General features: G+C 42.8%; 1 pseudogene; it reads right to left on the bottom strand.

Annotated features, from left to right (window-relative positions):
• Positions 1-7,490: 7,490 nt before the first annotated feature.
• Positions 7,491-22,540, bottom strand: part of LOC102910345 (proteasome subunit alpha type-3-like) — a 52,244-nt pseudogene continuing 37,194 nt past the window's right edge.

Here is a 22,540-nt window from a genome sequence, read left to right as displayed (position 1 = left end):
TCGGGGAGTTGGGGAGATGATTCATTCAGTAAAGTACTTGCTGGAAAAGTGTGCGGCCATGAGTTCAGATCCCAGCAGCCACGTGAAAGAGATGAGTGTGGTGATATGCTTGGTGAGGCAGGAAGATCCCAGGGCCTTGCTGACCAGCCAGACTAAGCAAGTCGGCAAGTTCCAGGGTTAGTGTCAGGGCTCTATCTCAAAAATAAGGTGAGAAGTGACAAAGACACCAGATGTCAACTTCTAGCCTCCACACGAGTGCGTAGGCTAGCACCTACACATACACATGCACACACATGGGCATATTGATATGCATACACATGCACCCACATGCAAAAACAAAGATAACAGTGCCACAGTTTTTATGGATATGTACAGGGCATACTATTTTGGAATCCATGCACAGTAAAAGAAAATAATAAACATAAGAATGGAGAAAACTGAGTTTAATATGGATTCTATCTTTGAAAACAAAGGGCTACTTTTTGCATCATAATAAAAATCTGTTCAACTATGATAAAAAAAAATATTGAGTTACTAAAAAGCCAGACAAAGATAAATGTTCATCGTGTTATTCTCTATAGAACTCTGCCTCCCAGTGACATGCCAAGGACAAAGCCGTGGAAGTTGCTTGATGTGAGCAAAGGCATGCCATTTCAGAAGAACAGGGCCTGGGAAATGGCTCACTAAGTAGGTGAAGGGGAAAACTGGTGGTGGTGGTAGGTTTAATGACGCAAATAAATAATTATTTCATTCAATAAAATAAATACAAAAAGGTGCTTTGCTATCAATATATCAACATAATTGGATCACACCGTTAAAATGACTGAAGAAACTTACTGTAGGCAGAACAGGAACATTTTGACCCCCAGACATGCAGGTGATGTTTTTCACTCTGTATTGAATAGCAGTCACTGTGATAAAAGTTTATTGTCAAATCGGCCACTTTTCTCCAAAACAGGCATGATAATAGCATTTACAATCACATATTGTGTATTCAGTTGATAATAGTGTACAAGCTCATATAAGCGGAAGAAAAGGTAATTTGCCAGCAACAAACTAACTGTTCTTTGTGAATTTGAAATAACAAGGTTTGAAGAAACTGGTTTGTATAAAATGCAGAATGCTGTCAGGCTTCCTGCCATGATGAACTCCTCTTTTATCTCTCATAAACCCAAGTCAGCTCCTCCTCCTGTAAGTGGCTTTGGCTGTGGTGTTTTATGGCAGCAACAGAAATGTACTAACACCAAGTGTACTCCAATCTCTATGCATTTCAGACAACCGAAATATCTCATGACAAAGGCCATTTGTTGTAAACAAGTTGAAAGCAATAAAGCTGGGGAGTCAGGGGAGATCAGTGAAGTGGACAAAATCTGAAGAAAATAACACTACTTGGGACCGGAAAGATGACTTCGCAGTTAAGAGTGCTTGCTGCTCTTGCAGAGGACCCAGGTTCAGTCCCCAACACCCACATGGCAGCTCACAACCATCTGTAACTCCAGTTCAGATCTGATGCCCCCTTCTGGCCTCCACAAGTACCAGGTATGAATGTGGTACACATTCATATGAAGGCAAAACACCCCTGGGCATGAAATAAGTTAATTTTTTAAATGTTTAAAGGAAAAGAGTTATGTTTTCAGGATCTGCCTCTTCCTATAGCAGCTAACTACAGACCCCTATGGTGTCCATTAAAAAATACCATCTGGCAAGCATGGCCTATAATCTGGAAACTTCCATGGTGGTGCTTCTTCTAGCCTCTACATTTTCAGTTTTAAGAAAAGTCTCCACTTCCCAGTCTTATTCTCTGCTGTCTCAGTCACTTGTGGACATACCTAGGCCATGTCTGTATCTGTAACCTTAGACATCTCTCTCTCTCTCTCTCTCTCTCTCTCTCTCTCTCTCTCTCTCTGTGTGTGTGTGTGTGTGTGTGTGTGTGTCTCTGTCTGCTTGTCTCTCTCTGTCTCTCTCTCTGTATGTGTCTGTCTGTCTGTCTCTGTGTGTGTCTGTCTGTCTCTGTCTGTCTCTGTCTCTCTGTCTCTGTCTCTGTCTCTCTCTCACATACACACACACACACACACACACACACACACACACACACACACACACTCTGAGTTCTGCACACTCAGCTACCATGAACCATCACTTCTTAGCACCACACACCTTCGGCTTCATTGTTCTCTCTTCCTACACCCCTTTGTCATGTTAATTTGAACTCCTCTGCACCTGTTGCTGGATGTAGGCGGGGAAAACACATATGCATGCCAACTAGTCTTGATTTAAACCGTTGATATGTCAGGACAAGTAGGCCACTGTTGCCTCACATCCCTCCCACACCTTCTGCTCTCACCTTAGATGTCTCCCTTTCTCTACATAATCACTTCTGGACGCTGCTTCTGTTTCAGTATGTCTTCACTGTGAGCATCCACATGGTTCTACCACCACAGGACCCACGTGGACCCACATGGAACCGCAATTGCATCCTGACTTTCCAGCTGTTATGGTGGAATGAACTGTGCATTTCCTAACCAGCCCACACCCCTTTCTATCCTAGTGGGACATGTGACCACATAATCCTCTCACCTACCCAAGGGTATGACTCTACAAAATGTGCTCTTTCCCCTAAGTTACCAAATGCTTTCTTACTACTGAGTCACTCCGCGGGTTTATTATTTTTAAAATTTCCCTATTCCCCACCAGAGTTAACACCACATTTCTCTGCCCCCTTGATGAGAGCTTTTTAGAGAAGTTTTATATATTATAGACCATTTCAAGCAGGATTCTTTCTGCCCTTCCACCGCTGCTGATTCTGTTTGGGTCAAATCTATGGACCTCAAATCTATTACTGTCATGCTATCCAATCTCCCAACAGCATTCAATCCACAGGTCACAACTTCCTTCTACACATGCTGTTCCTTTAATTTGAGGACACCTCTATCCCTCTTCTCTGTCTCTGTGTTTCTCGGTATCTCTATGTCCCTGTCTCTCTCTGGCTCTATCAATTTTATTTATTTGTAACACCAATCTTAAATGGTCTTATTGATAAAAACAAACCTGGAGCCAGGTATTGGGGTGAATGCTGAAAGATCCAAGAAGCAGAACCAGCCACAGCTAACCTCACCTTGCCAACTTCTCATCTGATCCTGTTTCCTCAAACGGGAAGCCTCTGAATCCTCACCCAGAAGGGATCTCAGCTGAACTGTTGCTAAAAGCCTAAAAGCTAAAAAGCCTCTAGTTTCTGGTTTTCATGCCTAATATACTTTTCTGCTTCTTACCATCACCTCCTGGGATTAAAGGCATGTGTCTTTCCCAAGCAAGACATGAGATCTCAAGTGCTGGGATTAAAGATGTGTGCCACCATGCCTGGCTCTGTTTACAGTGTGGCCTTGAACTCACAGAGATTCAGATGGATCTCTGCCTCCGGAACACTAGGATTTAAGGTGTATGCTACCACTGCCTAACCTCTATGTTCAATATAGTGGCTGTTCTGTTCTCTGACACCCAGATAAGTTTATTGGGGTGCACAATATATCAACCACATTTGTGTGTGTGTGTGTGTGTGTATTAAGGTTTGCCAGTATGTATGTGTGTGTATCATATGTGTGCCTAGTAACTTTAGAGTCCAGAAAAGAGTGCTGGAGCTGGAGTCACAGATGTCATGTGGGTGCTGGGCTGGATCCTCTGAAAGAGCAGCAAGTGCTCTTAACTGCTGAGCCATCTCTTCAGCCCCAACACTTCTATCTATCTATCTATCTATCTATCTATCTATCTATCTATCTATCTATCTATCTATCTATCTATCCATCCATCCATCCATCCATCTATCTATCTATCTATCTATCTATCTATCTATCTATCTACATATCTATATCTATATCTATCTATCTATTTATTTCTAGCTATCTCCATCTATCTCTTCCTGTCTCACCAGTGGCTGAATGTGTGTTTCCTCATAGGAACAGGAGCATACTCTCCTTGAAGTACACAGTCAACAGGCATCGTTCCCATCCTTCTTATTCCTCTATGATTTCAGTCTGTCATTTTTTAACTGTATGTGTACATTAAGAATACTGGAGTTGGGGATTTAGCTCAGTGGTACAGCACTTGCCTAGGAAGAGCAAGGCCCTGGGTTCGGTCCTCAGCTCTGAAAAAAATTAAAAAAAAAAAAACAAACAAAAAAGAATACCCATATATTTTCTCAATCCCTGACAATCCTTGTTTTTAAGATGTTAACTTTAGGGCATTCCTCTGTACAACCACCACCCCTCCACACACATGGAGGCATCCCACCTTCCTGGTACCCAGAGCCTTACAGTGAGTGACCCTAGAGTTTTCAAAGCTCTTGGCTACATCTCTGACCTCCCTTCCTGGGAACGTGCCCTCACCTGCAGAAGTAACTTCTTGACATTCTTCAAACAGGTCACACAGCTCCAGCCTGAAAAGCTTTGCACTTAAAGATCTGTTCCCTGGCTATCCACACGCCTTGCTGTTTTAACACCTTCAGCTCTCTGATAAAAGTCACATTATCAGCAAAACCCTTCCTGGTGACCCTCTATCAAAATAGCAGCCCCACCCCAAGACTTTTCCCTTCTCATGATTTTTTTTTTCCTCAATAGGACTTCTTTTCACCTAACTTTTGAGACATGTATTTTCAAACTGGGAAGCGTTGGCTGCTTTGTGTTTCCGGCACCCAGAACTTAGCAGTAAGTGCTCAGTCGGGAACTGGTAAGTGAATAAAGCAATGGCTTTTTGCATTATCTTTGTACACTCTGTGACTTGATGTCCCTTTAGAAACGTTTTTTGTTGTAACTTATTCTTGGGTCTGAATAAATTACCCCCTTTGCTTCCGTCAGTGTTTACTGCTTCATTCTCTATTTGGCATTTAAGAATCTAGATATTTTGGGGCATCAAAGTAAATATTTTTTTCACATTAGCTACTATTGATGTTTCTTGTTGGCAGTTAATACCCTCTCTGTTGAAATCTCCGGCTGGTTTGAATGTTCTGAAATTATAAATGTATTGACAAACTTTCTGACAATTCTCTTCTCCCATTTGATATTTTAACAGTTATAGCTGGGACCTGTGTTTCTAATTTAAGAGTCCGTCACTGTTTTACAGCTCTCTTTGGGAAGAGAAAGGGTGGGGGGGTAGGAGCGCAGGATGTGAGGATGGGTTCTATTAAAGGACCTACACCATCGCATGGACTTTAAGGCTCTAGAGCTGGAAGTGTCTGCACTGCAGCCCCCGAAACTTTCCAGTTCGAGCCTCCTGTCTCACCTAAACAAGCTGTCTAGGGAAACTGTGACGGCTGGGGGGGGGGGTAATTAATTGATTAGTAAATAAAACATAAGGATCACTGTGTAAAAAAACAAAAAAGGTGTGCCTCTGCTGGATTTTAGTTCCCTTGTTTCTGAAATGAAGTCGCTGGAATGGAGCAGCATAATGCAGACAAAACATTTAACCCAGTAGTTCAATTCAAGTGTATTCACTATAAATAAGAGGCCATTGACTAGGAGAGCTTAAAGCATAGACTTATCAGAGGCATGCCATTAAACTAAAGGAGAGCTCGGAATCCGAACCAGTCCTGAGATGGGCAGCCACACAGAGTGAGTGGAAACCTAGAGTCGGAGCTAAGACTGGACAAGTAAGACTTGTTTTTGTTGAAATAAGACTCACTGAGGAGGAACATAATGGAAGACTTTTCTTTAAGGAATGCTATAATTATATAAATTGCTTAACACTTCGCCATTGTTGGATGCGTAACTTTGAAGTCTGAACTTCAGTGTATGATCTGCAGAAGAGAGACTAGCTACAGATTGCCAGACCTGATGAGGATGTGGGAAAGGTCGCTCTGCTTAGCTAACTGCATCAAAAGACAGCTGGCAATCTCCTGAACAGTTAAAATTGAATTGAGTTACCTGCGTGAGCACCATTTTAAAAGGTCAAGTTTACAAGTGGGGAGAGCTATCATTTTTTTCAAAACATTATTCGCTTCTGATAGATACTTTAAAAGCAACCAGTGGAACCGATGCACAAATAGATCTTGTTATGGTAAACGTATTAATAATAGCTTCCAAAATGATTTATTAATCACATACCAAACCTGTAGACAAGAATTGGTTCTCATGTGAGAGGCAACTAAATTTGAAAGAGGTGGTTAAATTCAAGGAATTTTTAAAGCCCAAATCCACTGAGCACACAGGGCCTTGTAGCCACCAGAGAACATCAGAGCACTGGGAAGAAAGCCAAGACCTAAGTGGAGCAGAGGCTGCCTGGAGAGGGGAGGGAAGGTGCTCCAGCTGCCCACATGCTTTTGTCTGGCTGTCTTATCCAGAAGCAGCAAGGACGACCACGGGGTTTTGCAAGGCCTCTTCCTTCTTTCAAAACCCCACAGTGGGAGGTTAAGAGTCTGCTGAGTTCCTAAAGGAAACAGGGTGTGTACTATGTCCAGTTGCCTGAGCCAGGAACCAAGTCCTGTGGAAACCCAAACAGCCTATGTCCCTGTCTAGAAGCCGACCTGGAGGTCTAAAGAGGAACCACTAACCCAACAGCTGTGTGAGCCTTCAGATGACCTAAAATGGGCTTGCTTCTTACAGCGGCCAAGCAGGCCATTTTCAAACCAACACTTCCTGCCAAAAGCAACTCAAAAAGCTGGGTGAAACTTTTTTTTTTTCCAGATCTGTAGAAAGGCATTGGAGATCTCTTGGGATGGAGGCGTGTTAAATAAACATCCAGTAGGCGATTTGGCATTACTTTCCCAAATGTGCTGATTCTAAAAGCGGCACCTGAGAACCTGAATGTAGACTGCACTTAGTGTGATACAAATATTGTTTTAAGCTGAGCAAAGATTTCTCATAGCCTTTCTGATCTGATTACAGCAGAAATTTCTGAGAAATGGAAAGTGTCTTCAGGTAGTGTAGCGTGAATCCTAATTGGTCTTAATAATAAAAACCCAGTGTCAGATATCGGGGTAAATGATGAAAGATCAGAGACAGAAAGGAATGAGCCACAGCCACCTCTTACCTCGCCAACTCTTCAGCATGAAAGGGGCCAAGTTCCTGTCTCTGCCCACCTTATATTCCTCTCTCTACCCAGCCATATCACTTCCTGTTTCCTCCTCCCTAGTACTGGGATTAAATACATGTGCCTCCCAAGTACTGGGGTCAAAGGCAGGAGATCCCAAGTGCTGGGATTAAAGGTGTGAGCCACCACTGCCTGGCCTCTGTGGTTAACTAGTGGCTAGCTCTGCACTCCGATCCCCAGGCAAGCCTTACTTCTTAGAGCACAAACAAAATATCACTACAAGATAATCTATTCCCAGGAAAAGGAGGGGGCAAAGTTCCCACAAACCCCTCTTCAAGGAGTTCCCTGCCACGAAGGAGACAGAGAGGCACATCAATCTTTTTTTGTTTGTTTTTAATGTAATTTTTAAAATTCTGGATAAAGCAAAGTGGATTTTAAATTCTAAAACCTTACTGTACAGTATGTTCCCTAAGCTTTTTTGCTGCCTAGCCCAGGCTGGACTTTCAATTGTGGGCCCAATCCTTCTGCCTCAGTTTAGACTCTAAGAAGTTTTAATCAAACATGAATCTATATTTTAATATTAAATACATGTCTTCAATTATCCAATAATAAGTATATATTAATTAAACCTGAATATTTATAAGAAAAAATGTAATGAAAATCAGCCAGTGGATATGTATAATCAATCCACAATGCTAGTCATAGGGGACTGTCAGAGAAATGTAAAAAAGAAGAGATGGTGAGGAAAATGTTACATATTGTCACCATGACTCATTTTCTTCCTTCAGCATTTCCTCATCCTGTTTCTTCGCCCCCTCCATTACATCTTTTAGAACAATTTCATGTCTTCCTTTACTTCATTCACCAACCCACATGAGCGCTCGTTCAAAAGCTCCATCCTTAACTTCATCATGTACGATGTGAATTATTTTTGCAGCTTCTTTGACTACATCACGGCAGATGATTCCTTTCATCTGAAGTTTTTCTATTTCTGTCTTCACAGCTTGCCTGGCTTTGCCGATGGCACAGCCCCAATAACCATATGAAACACCTGATGGGTCACTCATGTAAAGCTGTGCACCATCATTCACACCGTACAACTCTAACATGGAACCAGAGTCAAAGGTCTAACAGCACTGTAGTTTGTGAAAGCATGTTCGTACAAGACCACTCTGTCTGCACGATGTTGGGAATGTTACATCGAGAGTTAGATCCCGAGTTTGAAACTTCTTCTCTTGCTCTGTCTGCCAATGAACGAGCATCCCCCAACAGACCTGCTCCTGCCGTTCCGACATGTCTATCAGCATTACAAAGTCATTTAGTGGAGCCTTCTTCACAAAGTTGAGAAAGGACTAGCTTTTCTACACAAGACAACACTGTCTTTACCTCTGATCTCAATAGCTTACTACTGTTCCCATAGCCTTCATGGCATCCTCAGCTTGAAAAACTCTTCCACCAGGAGAGAATGCAGAGGCTGACAGGTCATGCTCAGGGCCAGTGCAGCTCACAGTGCTGATGCAGCAGGCCGCAGGGAGAGGATGCAGCAGGCCACAGGGAGAGGCCCGAGGTCACACATCAGACTTTCTTTCTTTTTATTTATTTTTTTAATTAAGAAATGTTCTGTTCATCCTATATATCAGTCACAGATTCTCCTGTTCTCACTCCTCCCAACTCCCAGCCCCCGCCAACACACCCATATTCCCACATTTTCCAAGGCAAGGTCTCCTATGGGAAGAGCCTGGCACATTCACTTGAGGCAGGTCCAAGCCCCTCTCCTCTGCACCAAAGCTGAGCAAAGTGTCTTACCATAGGCACTAGGTTCCAAAAAGCCAGCACGTGCACTAGGGACAGGTCCCAGTCCCACTGCCTGGGGGCCCCCCAAACAGTTCAAGCTAAACAACTGTCTCACTTATTCAGAGGGCTTAGTCCAGTACCATGGGGGCTCCTCAGCTATTGGTCCACAGTTCATGCATTTCCACTAGTTTGGCTAGTTGTCTCTGTACTTTTTCTAGTCGTGGTCTTGATATCTCTTGCTCATAGAATCCCTTCTCTCTCTCTCTCTCTCTCTCTCTCTCTCTCTCTCTCTCTCTCTCTCTCTCTCGTCAATTGGACTCCTGGAGGTCTGCCTGGGACCCGGTCGTGGATCTCTGCATCTGGTTCCATCAGTCACTGGATGAGGGTTTTTTGATGACAGTTAGGGTATTCAGCCATCCATCACCAGAGTAGGTCAGCTCAGGCACCCTCTCCACCATTGCCAGTAGTCTATAGTGAAGTCATCTTTGTGGATTCCTGGGGAACCTCTCTAGCACTCTGCTTCTTCCTATTCCCATGAGGGTCTTCATTTATCATGGTATCTCTTTCCATGTTCTCCCACTCTGTTCCTGATCCAGCTAGAACCTCCCGCTCCCCTAAGCTCTCTTTCTCCCGACTCTTGCCCTCCATTACCCACCCCCTCACCCCTAGTTTGCTCATGTAGATCTCATCCATTTCTCCCTCCCTGGGAGATTCCTATGTCTTTTCTAGGGTCCTCCTTACTAGCTAGCCTCCCTGGAGCTAGCTGTGGGTTGCAGTCTGGTTATCCTTTGCTTTACATCTAGTATCCACTTATGAGTGAGTACATACCATGTTTGTCTTTCTGAGTCTGGGTTACCTCACTTGGGATAATATTTTCCAGTTCCATCCATTTGCCTGCAAACCTCATGATGTCCTTGTTTTTGTCTGCTGAGTAGTACTCCATTGTGTATATGTACTACATTTTCTTTATCCATTCTTCAGTTAAGGGGCATCTAGATTGTTTCCAGGTTTTGGCTATTATGAATAATGCTGCTATGAACATAGTTGAGCATGTCCTTGTGGTATGATTGAGCATTCCTTGGGTATATGCCCAAGAGTGATATAACTGGGTCTTGAGGGAGATTGATTTCCAATTTTCTGAGAAACCATCATACTAATTTCCAAAGTGGCTGTACAAGTTTGTATTACCACCAACAATGTAGGAGTGTTCCCCTTGCTCCACATCCTCTCCAACATAAGCTGTCATCAGTGTTTTTGATCTCAGCCATTCTGACAGGTGTAAGATGGTATCTCGGAGTCATTTTGATTTGCATTTCCCTGGTGACTAAGGATGTTGAGCAGTTCCTTAAATGTCCTTCAGCCATTTGAGATTCTTCTATTGAGAATTCTCTGTTTAGCTCTATAGCCCATTTTTTAATAGGATTGTTCAGTATTTTGATGTCTAGTTTCTTGATTTCTTTATATATTCTGGAGATCAGCCCTCTGTCAGATGTGGGGTTGGTGAAGATCTTTTCCCATTCTGTAGGCTGCCATTTTGTCTTATTGACCATGTCCTTTGCTCTACAAAAGCTTCTCAGTTTCAAGAGGTCCCATTTATTAATTGTTGTTCTCATTGTCTGTGCTACTGGTGTTATATTTAGGAAGTGATCTCCGGTGCCAATGCATTCAAGACTACTTCCGACTTTCTCTTCTATCAAGTTCAGTGTAACTGGATTTATGTTGAGATCTTTGATCCACTTGGACTTAAGTTTTATACATGGTGACAGATATGAATCTATTTGCAATCTTCTACATGTTGATATCCAGTTATGCCAGCACCATTTGTTGATGATGCTTTCTTTTTCCATTGTACAGTTGTGGCTTCTTTGTCAAAAATTAGGTATTCATACATGTGTGGATTAATGTCAGGGTCTTCAATTCGATTCCATTGATCCACATGTCGGTTTTTATGCCAGTACCAAGCTGTTTTTATTACTGTAGCTCTATAGTAGAGCTTGAAGTCAGGAATCATGATGCCTCCAGAGGTTGTTTTATTGTACAGAATACTTTTAGCTATCAAGGGCTTTTTGTTTTTCTATACGAAATTATTGTTCTTTCCAGGTCTGTGAAGAATTGTGTTAGGATTTTGACACATCAGACTTTGGTAACTAGATGTTATAAACTTTTGTGGCTGCATTCCCGCTGAGCTACTCCTGGCCTGGCTCAGTAGCACAGAGCCCTAATCCATCCTTTGTTTAACCGACACCTTTTGTTTCTCTTATTGCCCTATGTGAATCTTGTCTAAGAGTCTCCCAAGGATTAAAGGCCTATGCAAAACTTGGTTCAGGAAACTGTGGTACCTGAGAAATGGAGGAATTTGCACTTGACATTTTATCTTTGGGAGCTCCTTTCAGGTTGCTTTGAAGCTATGGAAACTAACTGGCTAAACTGTAAATAGAGAGAAAATAAAAATGCCCTGGGTGAAGGGAAAGGCTTCAGTCCTTTGAGGCTGGACCCCCCTGCAGCCATGAAAGGCTGGATTCATTCTTAAGCTGCCTCTGAGTCTTCTTTGCATGGATCTGTGTGAACCCACACACCTGTACCGCAACACTCTGAGACAAATTTTCTTATCTCACATTTGTTCTCCAGAAAATCCACTAATCTCTCATAAAGCAGCCTCTCTGTTCCCATAAGACCCTCACAGGAGCCTTTATTTCCAGGCCTTTTCCCACTAAATTAAGTATAAGCCCCAAATTCTAATCTCTCCTTTGAGGTCCTCATCAGTGAGCCCTTCTATGAACAGATGAATTGCAAATGTAAAGGAGCTTTTACTCCTGCTAATCTGTCTTTTGTCATTTAAAAGGGTAGAGAGGAGACACCTCCTCCCCCCCCCCAAAAAAAAAAAAAAACTTCCATAAATCACCAGGACCAGAAAAATAGAAAGCCCTCAGAAAGCAGACCGTGGTGAGTCCAATGGATGCTCGTGAGTGACATCTCAGCTTATGTGATGGGATAAGAATGAGCCACAAATAGCCTCATCCTCATAAAGGTACACAGTAGACTTGAGTCATTCAGCCTTGCGTAGAGCATGAGAAACTGGTTTTCATGGCTGATTCCATGGCTAGATTGTTTGCCAGAAAACCTCCCTCCAGGATGATGGCACTGTCTGGAATCTGAAATCATCTTTACTGAACAGTCAGGTTGTTTGACACTTCAATCTTTAAAAGCCTGCAAAATAATGACGTGATTGAAAACAAAGAAATAAAACAGATGCTCACACTGGTGGAAAAGAAGAACTAAGAAGTGGCATGCCGCCAACAATAAGACGTAAGATTCCTTTTGAGGATGATGAAAACATCCTAAAACTAGTTTGCGGGATTGGCTATACAAGTCTGTCCCTAAGGACCATTGAATTGTCTATTTTGAGGGAGTTAACCTTAGTATTTGTAAAGGATAGATTTTAAAAAATTCATTCATTTAAAAGTAAAGGGGCCTGAAGATTCCAGAGAGGTGAAGAAGTCACACACAGGAAATCTGTAGAGCTGCTGGTGAGCAGAAAGGGGTTCAGCTGAGGACTGGGTACTGGGTGAAGATGCCAGTTCTACCAAGTGTAAATACCAAGTTCAGAGAGCAGCATATGAGTCCGGAGTTTGAAAGAAATACCTGGGCTGGAAATACAGTTTTTGAAGTGGTAATCTATACAACCTAGAGACAGACTGACATCACCAAACAAATGAATGAGAAAAAAGCAGGATCGAAGAGCTGTACAAATCCACGATGAAGGAAAGAGAAGGGAGAGGAAAGGGATGGAGGAAAGGATGGAGGGAAGGAGAGAAGGAGGAAGATTGACTGGTGAACAAGGGGTTTTCAAGGTCCTGATAACAGTAAAGAGGGTGTATCTAAGAAAAGGGAGTGAAAATAAGAAAGGGACCAACAATTGATCGTTGTATTGATAGCATGGAGGGAATGAACAACACAGAAAAGCAGACTGTTGAAGGCCATACGGGAATGCCTACTCACACTGAGTTCCGTTTAAAAATGGATGAAGATAAGTAGAAAAAGATTTTTTAAAAATCAACTCTTTCTAGAATGGGAAAGGGGAAGAGAATAAATAAGATGTTTTCCTGGCCAGCGGGATGAGTGAGATGAAGAAACAGACTGCATCCTCCATTAGGCATCTGGTCTTCAAATTTAATTGATGATGAAATGATTACTTCATTAAAAATCAGATCTTAAATGAATCCACACACAGGAAGCATCCACTATAATGTTGAAAATAATTGTGATTAATATGTTTGAGAAACTAAGACACATGGTTGAAGATATTAGTAGTTTAAAACACTGAGGATTGTACAGCTGAAAAAATGTCATAAATGCAATTAAGAACTCAATGAATAGATTTTCAATTTTAGATGAAATAAAGGAATTCTATTTCTGTTCATGACCAAATTAATTTGAATTACATTAACCATTTCAGAGATAAGAAGCCTAAACTTTAAACAAAAAGCAAAAAAGAGAAACAGGCATACTTTCCAGAGGAGTCACCACGTAAAGCAATGCACCAGGACTGAGCAGGTGTTAATCCCACAGCTGCAAGGAGAAAAGCTACCAACCCAAATCATCACGGACAAATTAATTAAAGCAAGCTTTTTTTATTATTGTTCATGGGTAGCCACCTCCTAAAGCCAAGTTCAAGAGATGAGCTTTGGACATGAGGAAGATAAGGTTTTTATAGCTCAGGAGTAGGGGATTTCCAAAAGGGGGATGTGGCAGGAAATAGGTGGGATTACAGAAGCAGAACATAAGCATACCAAGTTGGCCAAAACAACCTCCTGAAGCAAAGATGTAGTTGCAAGGTGGTAATAACAAGGTAGTCATAACAAGGTGGTCATAACAACAGGCGGTCATAATAACCTTTTGAAACAAAGGCATGATTGCTGTTTCCTGGAACAGGCAGTCAGCACCATTGGCAGTTAAGGCTACAGGTGGGGTATAGTTCAATCCTCGAGAAACAAAGATTTAATCACAAACAGGGATGAATCCCATTTGTCTTTACTATAAGATGCCCTTCAAGCTTAAGATGAAGGCAGACTGGTTCATTGCAGGTTCTCCATGCTTCTTTACCCTCTCTAGCTGAGGGACATCAGTCAGATCCCTTCAGGGTTGCAAAAACACAAGTAAGAAACTTTGTCACCTTTCTGGTGTGAGAAACCAACACTCAGAATTTAGAGCCACTAAGGCAGCTTTGAGGAGGGAGATACCCACTTCCTGCTTTGAGGACCCCTGTCCAGAAATTACCCAGGGGTAATTGAAACTCAGCAGCCTTGTCTTTGGTGTCACTGGAAGAAAAGATAAAAGACCACAGGCATCCCCCAGGGACTCCCCAGTGCCCTCCCTCCATCATCCATTTCCAGCCTATCTCCTGTTTGATCCAGATTTTGGAGATGTGCATTCATGGCCCCAACAACTGTATGTGACATAGATACAGGAACTCCGTTTCACTTGCAGGGAGAATGAATGTTGTTGACATCACTAAAATAAAGCTGGAAGTTCACTGTCAACAGTTGGGTGTGTACCGCATGTTATTGCTTTTTTTTATCCCCTCTCTACATATATTAATGGCCTCACCCTTGTTGATTCACGTGGTAGGAAAAAATTTCCAATGTCAGATGATGAGCTGGCATGTTACAATTCAAAATAGTAATGAATAACCCTGACTCTGTGTTAGACGCAGCTCTAAATGTGTTACACAGATGAGCTCACTTAACAGTCATAACAACCCTATGATGTTTGTGCTACTGCTCTCCTCCTTCTGTAACAAAGGACCTGAGGCACAAGGTTAAGTGATTTATACAAAGTCAATGTTGTATGATCAGCCCGAAACAGGATATTATTATTACCCCAACTCAGGCTCAGGGAACATGACAGAAAAGGAGGCAGGAAGAACGGAAGAGCTGGAGGAAAGGGTAGAGTGTGAAACCGTCTTCTGGGCATGACTCAACTGCTGCCCTCTTGAACTCTCCACAGCTATGATGAACAACACAAGATCTATACAATATTGGGCTGTTGACATTCCGTCAGGAGGTAGGGAGGGACTCTTGAGGCCCTGCCCCTCTCTGAGGAAATAGAGACAGTTAGTGGTTGCCTGGGAGGAGGAAAAGACGTTTTCTTTGGTGGTGTAGCAACCAGGAAGTTGCCCATGCTTCTGTAGCCCCTCACTCACGTTCTCCTTAACAGCCCTAGTTAACTTTACCAGGTCGCCACAAAAGCTGCCCAGGGAGAAAAGCAATCATTAGCTATGGATATAAAAAGATATAAAAGCCACAGACCACAACCATGACCAGCAAGGCATTAGAGCACAGCAAATACAGACTTATTAAGGAAAAAAAAAAAAATGAGGAAAAACTCCCCAAAATGGGAGGGGTTCCCAAACAAAAATGAATATTTACTAATTTAAAACAATAAAAAACTTACTAATGGTCAAATTATGCATTGCTAATATAATTGGTTCATTTCTGGGCTTCAGAATCCATGCACTTCATCTTAATCCAAGAGGCTTCTCAAGTGCTTAGTAGCTCTCTCGGTGAAAGTGTAAAATGCAAGAATATTTTCATACCAAAAGGCATAAAAGGATGACAGACACTCATCACAATTTTACTGGTTGATCTGGCCCTGTATTTTGCATAATTTTACGCACATTTAGAAAGATAGAAAGCTAAAGACATGGTTTTAAAGTCTAGAATCAATATGGAATTCCACAGGTTGTATGAATCTAGCTTTTATCTAAGTAAATAAATAAATTACTATGGGATATTAACACAGTTGTCCCTCCGTATCCACGAAAGATTGGTTCCAGAGCCCACGCATGGACACCAAAATCCGTGGACAATTGAGTTCCTTATGTCAAATGGCATCATGTTTTCCCATGTGTCTTCCCACGTTCTTTAAGTTGTCTCTGGATTTTTTCATTCTTTTCCCAACCTAATGTTATAGAAACAGTTGTTACACTGTTCTGTTCAGAGAATAATGACAGGAAACAAATCCACGTGTTCGTACTACTGCAAAGTGCTAATGACATCAGGGATATTTTTAACTGGATGAACATAAATACATCAAAGAACGGTGTTTCCATGTGAAAGCACATTAGCACTGAGACTAAAGCCTACATTTTATTATAATTGAATATATCAGTAAACCAAGTCATAATTAAGTATTAAAAATTAATCTTGCCTCAGTCATCTGTATTTATGTATAAAGGAAATCTGACAAGACTGTGGATGATCTTTCTTATAGATTCATTTTGAACATCTGACATGAAGAACCCTGAGAGAAATATAATGACATATTACCCCAGAACATACAGGGTCATGAAAACCATCTGTTGAAAGGAATTTAATAGGCATGTGGCAATAACTTGGGCTTGATATGTAGGAGATCTGTTATTAATGATGGAATTCACGGCTAAATCTGAAGACACAGCTCACAATTAAAAGAATAAGAACAGAATGAAGAACAATAGAGGCTGTCTTCTAGTTAGTGTTGGTTTAGTGTGTGTGTGTGTGTGTGTGTGTGCCTGTGTGTGTGTGTGTGTGTGTGCCTGTGTGTGTGTGTGTGTGTGTGTGTGTGTGTGTGTGTGTGTGTGTGTGTGTGTGTGTGTGTTCCTATGCTGCTCAGGCTGACTTATATTAGAACAGCACACACACACACACACACACACACACACACACACACACACGACCCCAGGTTCTCCAGTAGGAGAGATTACAAAGGCATTTTCTTACCTCTTTACAGCTAAGACCTTGCGGGGAAGCAGGCATTTTTGTGAGACAGACGACGATTTTTACTGAGTGCCCTTTCTAAAGCTGTCCATACTCTCTGCAAGCCTTTGCTGATGTCAGCCTCCAGCAGAATCAAACCCAGTTCCCGGCATCTAGGCCACTTCTTCCCAGTGAGTTCAGCCTGCCCTTATCCCCACTCCCGTGGCTGTGAGGCCTGCAGCTTGACCCCTGGCCTTCCCAAGCCTCAGTGTCCTCACTTCCAAACAGATTATAAATAGTGCTTCTTTTCCTGGGAGGTTGTCAGTCAAAACCAGGCAGGGCGGCTGAAACCACCCTAGTACTGCAGAGAGGAAATCTAATACAGCTCATGGGTTAGCAGGCGATGAAATGGCTGAGAAGTCAGGCAGGGTTGGTTAAAGTGAGAAGGAAAGCATGTGTCTGGAAAGAACATCAACTCGGGGTAGGAATAATGACATACTATAAATAATAAGGTATAAGGATATGTGTGTGTGTGTGTGTGTGTGTGTGTGTGTGTGTGTGTGTGTGTGTGTGTATAATAAGGGTATATGTAATAATATATATATATAAGGGTATATGTGTTATATATAATAAGTGTATTATATATAATAAGATTATTCACCATGTAGAATCCCAGAGGGAAGGGCCCTTAGCTCAACCAGGGGTTTGGGCAATGACTTCTCCCAGAAGCTAGGTGTGATACGTCCAAGGATGTTGTAGAGATTTACCGACCAGCACAATGTCCTGAGCCGGGGCAGGGAGGATCAGACAGCTGTATGGAGGATGTGTCTAGAAGTGCCAAAGGGTGTGTCATGCATGCCGAGCAACAGTCGAGTCTGGTCTGCTCAGGCCGTGTGTGGGTTTGACTCGGAAATGCCCTTCACAGGCTCGAGTCTTCAACACTTGCTTCCTGGCTGGTGGCGCTGTTTTGGAAGACTGTGGGGTAGCTGATGGAAGTAGATCACTGGAGACCAGCCTCACAAAGCTCATGCCTCATGACACAAAGCGTATGCCTCACTGCCACAGACTGAGCCTCCGTCCAAACCTTCCCCACTAAGAAGGGCTGGAACCCTGAGCCAAAAATAAATCTTTCTTCTCACATCTCGTGTCTATCAGGAATTTTGACCAGAGTCAGGAGAGTAACTAAGGCAGGCCACTACAACACACTGTCAGAGACTGGGCGACTAACAGTGGATATTGATTTCTGTGACTTTAGAGACTACGGAGTCTATCACCAAGACAGCCGCAGAGCCAGTACCTTGTAAGAACCTGTTTCCTGCCTTGTGTGCATGTGCATGTGTACTCATGTGTTACTCAAGACCTCCTGTGTTCTAAGCATGGCTCTGTAGATCCACCTGCCTCTGCCTCCTGAGTGCTGAGATTAAAGGTGTGTGTGCCTCCCAAGTACTGGGAGCAAAGGCATGAGATGCCTGGCCTCTATGACTAACTGGTAGCTGGCTTTGCCCTCTGATCTTCAGGCAAGCTTTATGTGTTAGAGCTTATACAAAATATCGCCACAGTCTGACACACTCCACCCATCACTGAAGGAAGCCTGGCCAGGCACAAGCAGGAGCAGAGGCAGGAACAGTGGATTAGCGCTCTTATGAAAGAGGTCCAGGCAACCCCTCTCCCAAAATATGTTTCCACCCACAAGGAACAACAAAGTAACATAGTAGCCCATACTACTGTTTCTCAGCCCAGATTCCTGAAGCCCTGCCGTTTACACAAAGGTCTAAATTTAAAACCATCTCCTGTGCTGGAATAAAATCAAATGAAACTTTAAGGTTAATTCTGTGGGTGCAGAGGATGATTAATGAGAAGGCTAGTATCTCCCAGATTGGCTACCAACAGGGGCTACAAGGCGTCCCAAACATGGAAAACCATAATGCTTTAAATAGAAAGTGCTCTACAATATTTAAAATCAATTTATTGACTAATTACCTGATGGCCTCAACATAAAATGATGAAAATACACAGTATTGCTTATCGATTTAGCAATTACTAGGGTAAATAATTTTATTAATTTATATTAATGTAAAAGTATGGATCGTCCCAGGTGATTTGTATTCATGTGTTTGCTTTCTGCCTGTGCTCATAACGCATTCCTTATCTCAACTACTTTGATGTTCTCCCATCTGGGGACATTTGCTGCAGGGAACAATATAAATAAAAGGATCTTTATGCTTTATTCATGGTAGTGGTTGCCATCTCGAGGCATTCAGCTATGCACTGGTTGTAACAGCTGGGCCGAGTAATTCCCCTTCTCCTCTGGTTTAACACATCAGGGCTCATCTCTGGCTCTTGTCAGAACCGATCAGTTGCACAGAGGAGATGGAGTGCTGGGTACGCTCCAGACATTCAGGGTCCAGGCTACTGCAGGTTCTGCCTTCTTCTCCCTGCAGCCAGCCAGGCACAGACAGCCAAGGGAAGAGGGGGGATGTTCTAAAGACGTGTGATGAGGCCACAGAGCAAAATGCAGCAAGTCTGCCCACATCCTGCTATCGAGAATTAGACCACTCTAAATACATAGAAGATTGAGAATGTAGTTCACCTGTGGGTCCACGCAGACATGACCAAATGAGACCATTCCTAGAATCTATCTTAAATTGCCAGTCTAAATACAGAAATTGGTTTACATAGATGATCTCTTATAATAGCGGAAAACCTGAAAGCAACCTATTTATGCAAAAATCACTTCAGTTAAACCCCAGTATCATCATTTGATAGGTATGATTTAATTTACTAATTTTTGAAAGTTTTATTGAGCTCATACAGAAACATCAAGGAATGCTATAAATGTAAATAAACAGAAAGTAGAGCCGTGAGTTTGATTTACTGATTACTATTTTCAGCTATGTTTGCAGTAAAATAAAAGATTGCAGAAATTTTCTAATAACTAAAAGGGAGTTATGATAATGGCAGCATTTAATGCATGCCCAGGGTGGGGTAGGCAAAGTGCTGGCAGCTTTATGGTTCTCCCTAATGGCTCCTGCCTCTACACCCCCACAAGATGGATCTAACTTGTAGCAGAGATGCTAAGCAATCTTAGCGGTAACTCCCAGTTCAATCACACGCTACAGCAGTGGTTGGTGGGCATGGCTGGGTGAGCAGACATGGCTGAATATTAATTAGCCAGTGTGACATAGGCGAAACTTAGCAAAGGAATTTCTTCCCATATGAAGGACCAAGTCAGTAAGTGCAGGACCCTGAATTCAATCCCTAGTGCCACAAAATTAGATGATAGATAGATAGATATATAGATGTAACTAACCGTCTTATTAAATAAGAAACACAGAAACAATGTAAAGGAGAAAGCCGAGAGGTCAGAGCTCAGAGCTAAAATCTCACCCTTCCTCCTGCTGTCCCAGCTTCGCGAAAAGAGACCTACTTCCTGTCGGTTCGTTTTTTTTATAGTATGTTGTTCTGCCTTCTCATTGGTTGTAAACCCAAACACATGACTGCCTCGTCACTGTCTGAATGTACAGCCCCCTAGGTCTTAAAGGCATATGTCTCCAATGCTGACTGTATCCCTGAACACACAGAGATCTTATGGGATTAAAGGCGTGTGCCACCACCGCCACACTCTTGCTATGGCTCTAATAGCTCTGACCCCCAGACAACTTTATTTATTAACATACAATCAAAATAATATTTCAGTACAATTAGATTACCACCACATAGATAGATAGATAGATAGATAGATAGATAGATAGATAGATAGATAGATAGATAGATAGATGATAGATGGATGGATGGATGGATGGATAGATAGATAGATAGATAGATAGATAGATAGATAGATAGATAGATAGTACATAAATACATAGATGATAGTAGATAGACAGACAGACACATACATACATACATACATACATACATACATACATACATACATACATACATACATAGATGATAGGTAGACAGACAGACAGATAAAATTAAGACAGGCCAAGCCTTGTAAGAGGTAAGACCTGCTGTCCCCACTCCTCACCTGTCTACACTGGCCACAGTTACATGTCAGGCAGTATTTTTAAGCTAAGTGGTGATCTTGGGACCTACTCTTGATCATGTGATAATGAAAAGCCATTAGCTTTGCTCAGGACCCTTGACTGTGTTTCTGGACTGCTGTCCTGGCTCTAAAACAGCAAGCTTTAGACTTCTTCTTAAGTGATATCATTTAATGTCTTAATTCTTCAGCCACATTCAAAGAAATGTTCTACATTTTCAGTAGAAAATGCTCTCAAAAAGCATATTATGTATGCTTCCTTTATAGGCTTCATGGCGGACTGAGTGGTAGAAGGAGGTCTGGGCTGGTGGAAGGCAGACTGGGCTGGTAGAAGGCGGACTGGGCTGGGGGAAGGCGGACTGGGCTGGTGGAAGGCAGACTGGGCTGGTGGAAGGCAGACTGGACTGGTGGAAGGCAGACTGGACTGGTGGAAGGCAGACTGGACTGGTAGAAGGCGGACTGAGCTGGTGGAAGGCGGACTGGGCTGGTAGAAGGCGGACTGGGCCCAGGCTGCTCAGTCTCTAAGGCCCAAGAACTCTCTAGGACAGCATAGTGAAACCTAAGCACTGCTTCTCCCACATCTGCTCTCTACTTTACAGGGAAGTGAAGGAATGGAGGACGTGTGCTGTCTCTGCAAGCCACACTCTCCCACACATCATCCCATCAGCCACACTCCACCACACATCATCCCAACAGCCACACTCCACCACACATCATCCCAATAACCACACTCTCCCAGATATCATCCCATCAGTCACACTGCACCACACATCATCCCATCAGACACACTCCACCACACATCATTCCATCAGCCACACTCTCCCACATATCATCTCATCAGCCACACTCTCCCACACATCATCCCATCAGCCACACTGCACCACACATCATCCCATCAGCCACACTGCACCACACATCATCACATCAGACACACTCTCCCACACATCATCCCATCAGCCACACTGCACCACACATCATCCCATCAGCCACACTGCACCACACATCATCCCATCAGACACACTGCACCACACATCATCCCAACAGCCACACTGCACCACACATCATCCCATCGGCCACACTGCACCACACATCATCCCATCGGCCACACTGCACCACACATCATCCCATCGGCCACACTGCACCACACATCATCCCATCAGCCACACTCTCCCACACATCATCCCATCAGCCACACTCTCCCACACATCATCCCATCAGCCACACTGCATCACATATCATCACATCAGCCACACTCCACCACACATCATCCCATCAGCCACAGTCACAGAAAGCCACTTCCCTGCCATCCTCTGCTATTCCATGATACCCAAGAACTTCATTCACTAAGTCGGCCATTCCTATTGCAGGTGTTTCCAAACCGTCTTTAATACTATTCCTTCTTGGTAGGTCTCTTGACACAGTACTTGTAAAGAAAGATAGATGATTGAGTGTGGAATAGAGACACCCCCTGCCCCCAAATAAAAACAACATATCTTTTTCTGGCCTTGTTTCTGACTGGGATAAAATTATCTGATTTTTGTCAAGATTGAAAAATTGTGCTTGGTGTAGGGGGGACAAAGTTGCTCAGAAAGTAAAGGCATGTGCCGCCAAGCTTGGCAACCTGAGTTCAAGCCTCGGGACTCACTCACACGGTGGAAGGAGAGAACCAAGTCCTGACAGTTGTCCTCTGACCTCCACATGAGCACAGCAGCATGTATACACCAGCACAAACACTCAGAGACACACGCATAAAATTTTTTTTTTAATTTTTTAAAACAAGAATAACCGCTTGAACCTTTACTCAATGAATCAAATCATCCTATTCTTTGGAGCTGAATCTACACTTTCTCCAATAATGTTCTAAATTTCCCATTTGTCATCCTCTAGCTGTGTTCTTTAAAAAGAACACAACCTCCTGCAAGTCCGTACTTGTAAGAGAGTACAGAAC

The sequence above is a fragment of the Peromyscus maniculatus genome, chromosome 9, assembly GCF_049852395.1.
Source record: "Peromyscus maniculatus bairdii isolate BWxNUB_F1_BW_parent chromosome 9, HU_Pman_BW_mat_3.1, whole genome shotgun sequence".
NCBI lineage: Eukaryota > Metazoa > Chordata > Mammalia > Rodentia > Cricetidae > Peromyscus > Peromyscus maniculatus.
The sequence above is the reverse complement of the archived record's forward strand: the minus strand, read 5'-3'. Positions and strand labels throughout refer to the sequence as shown.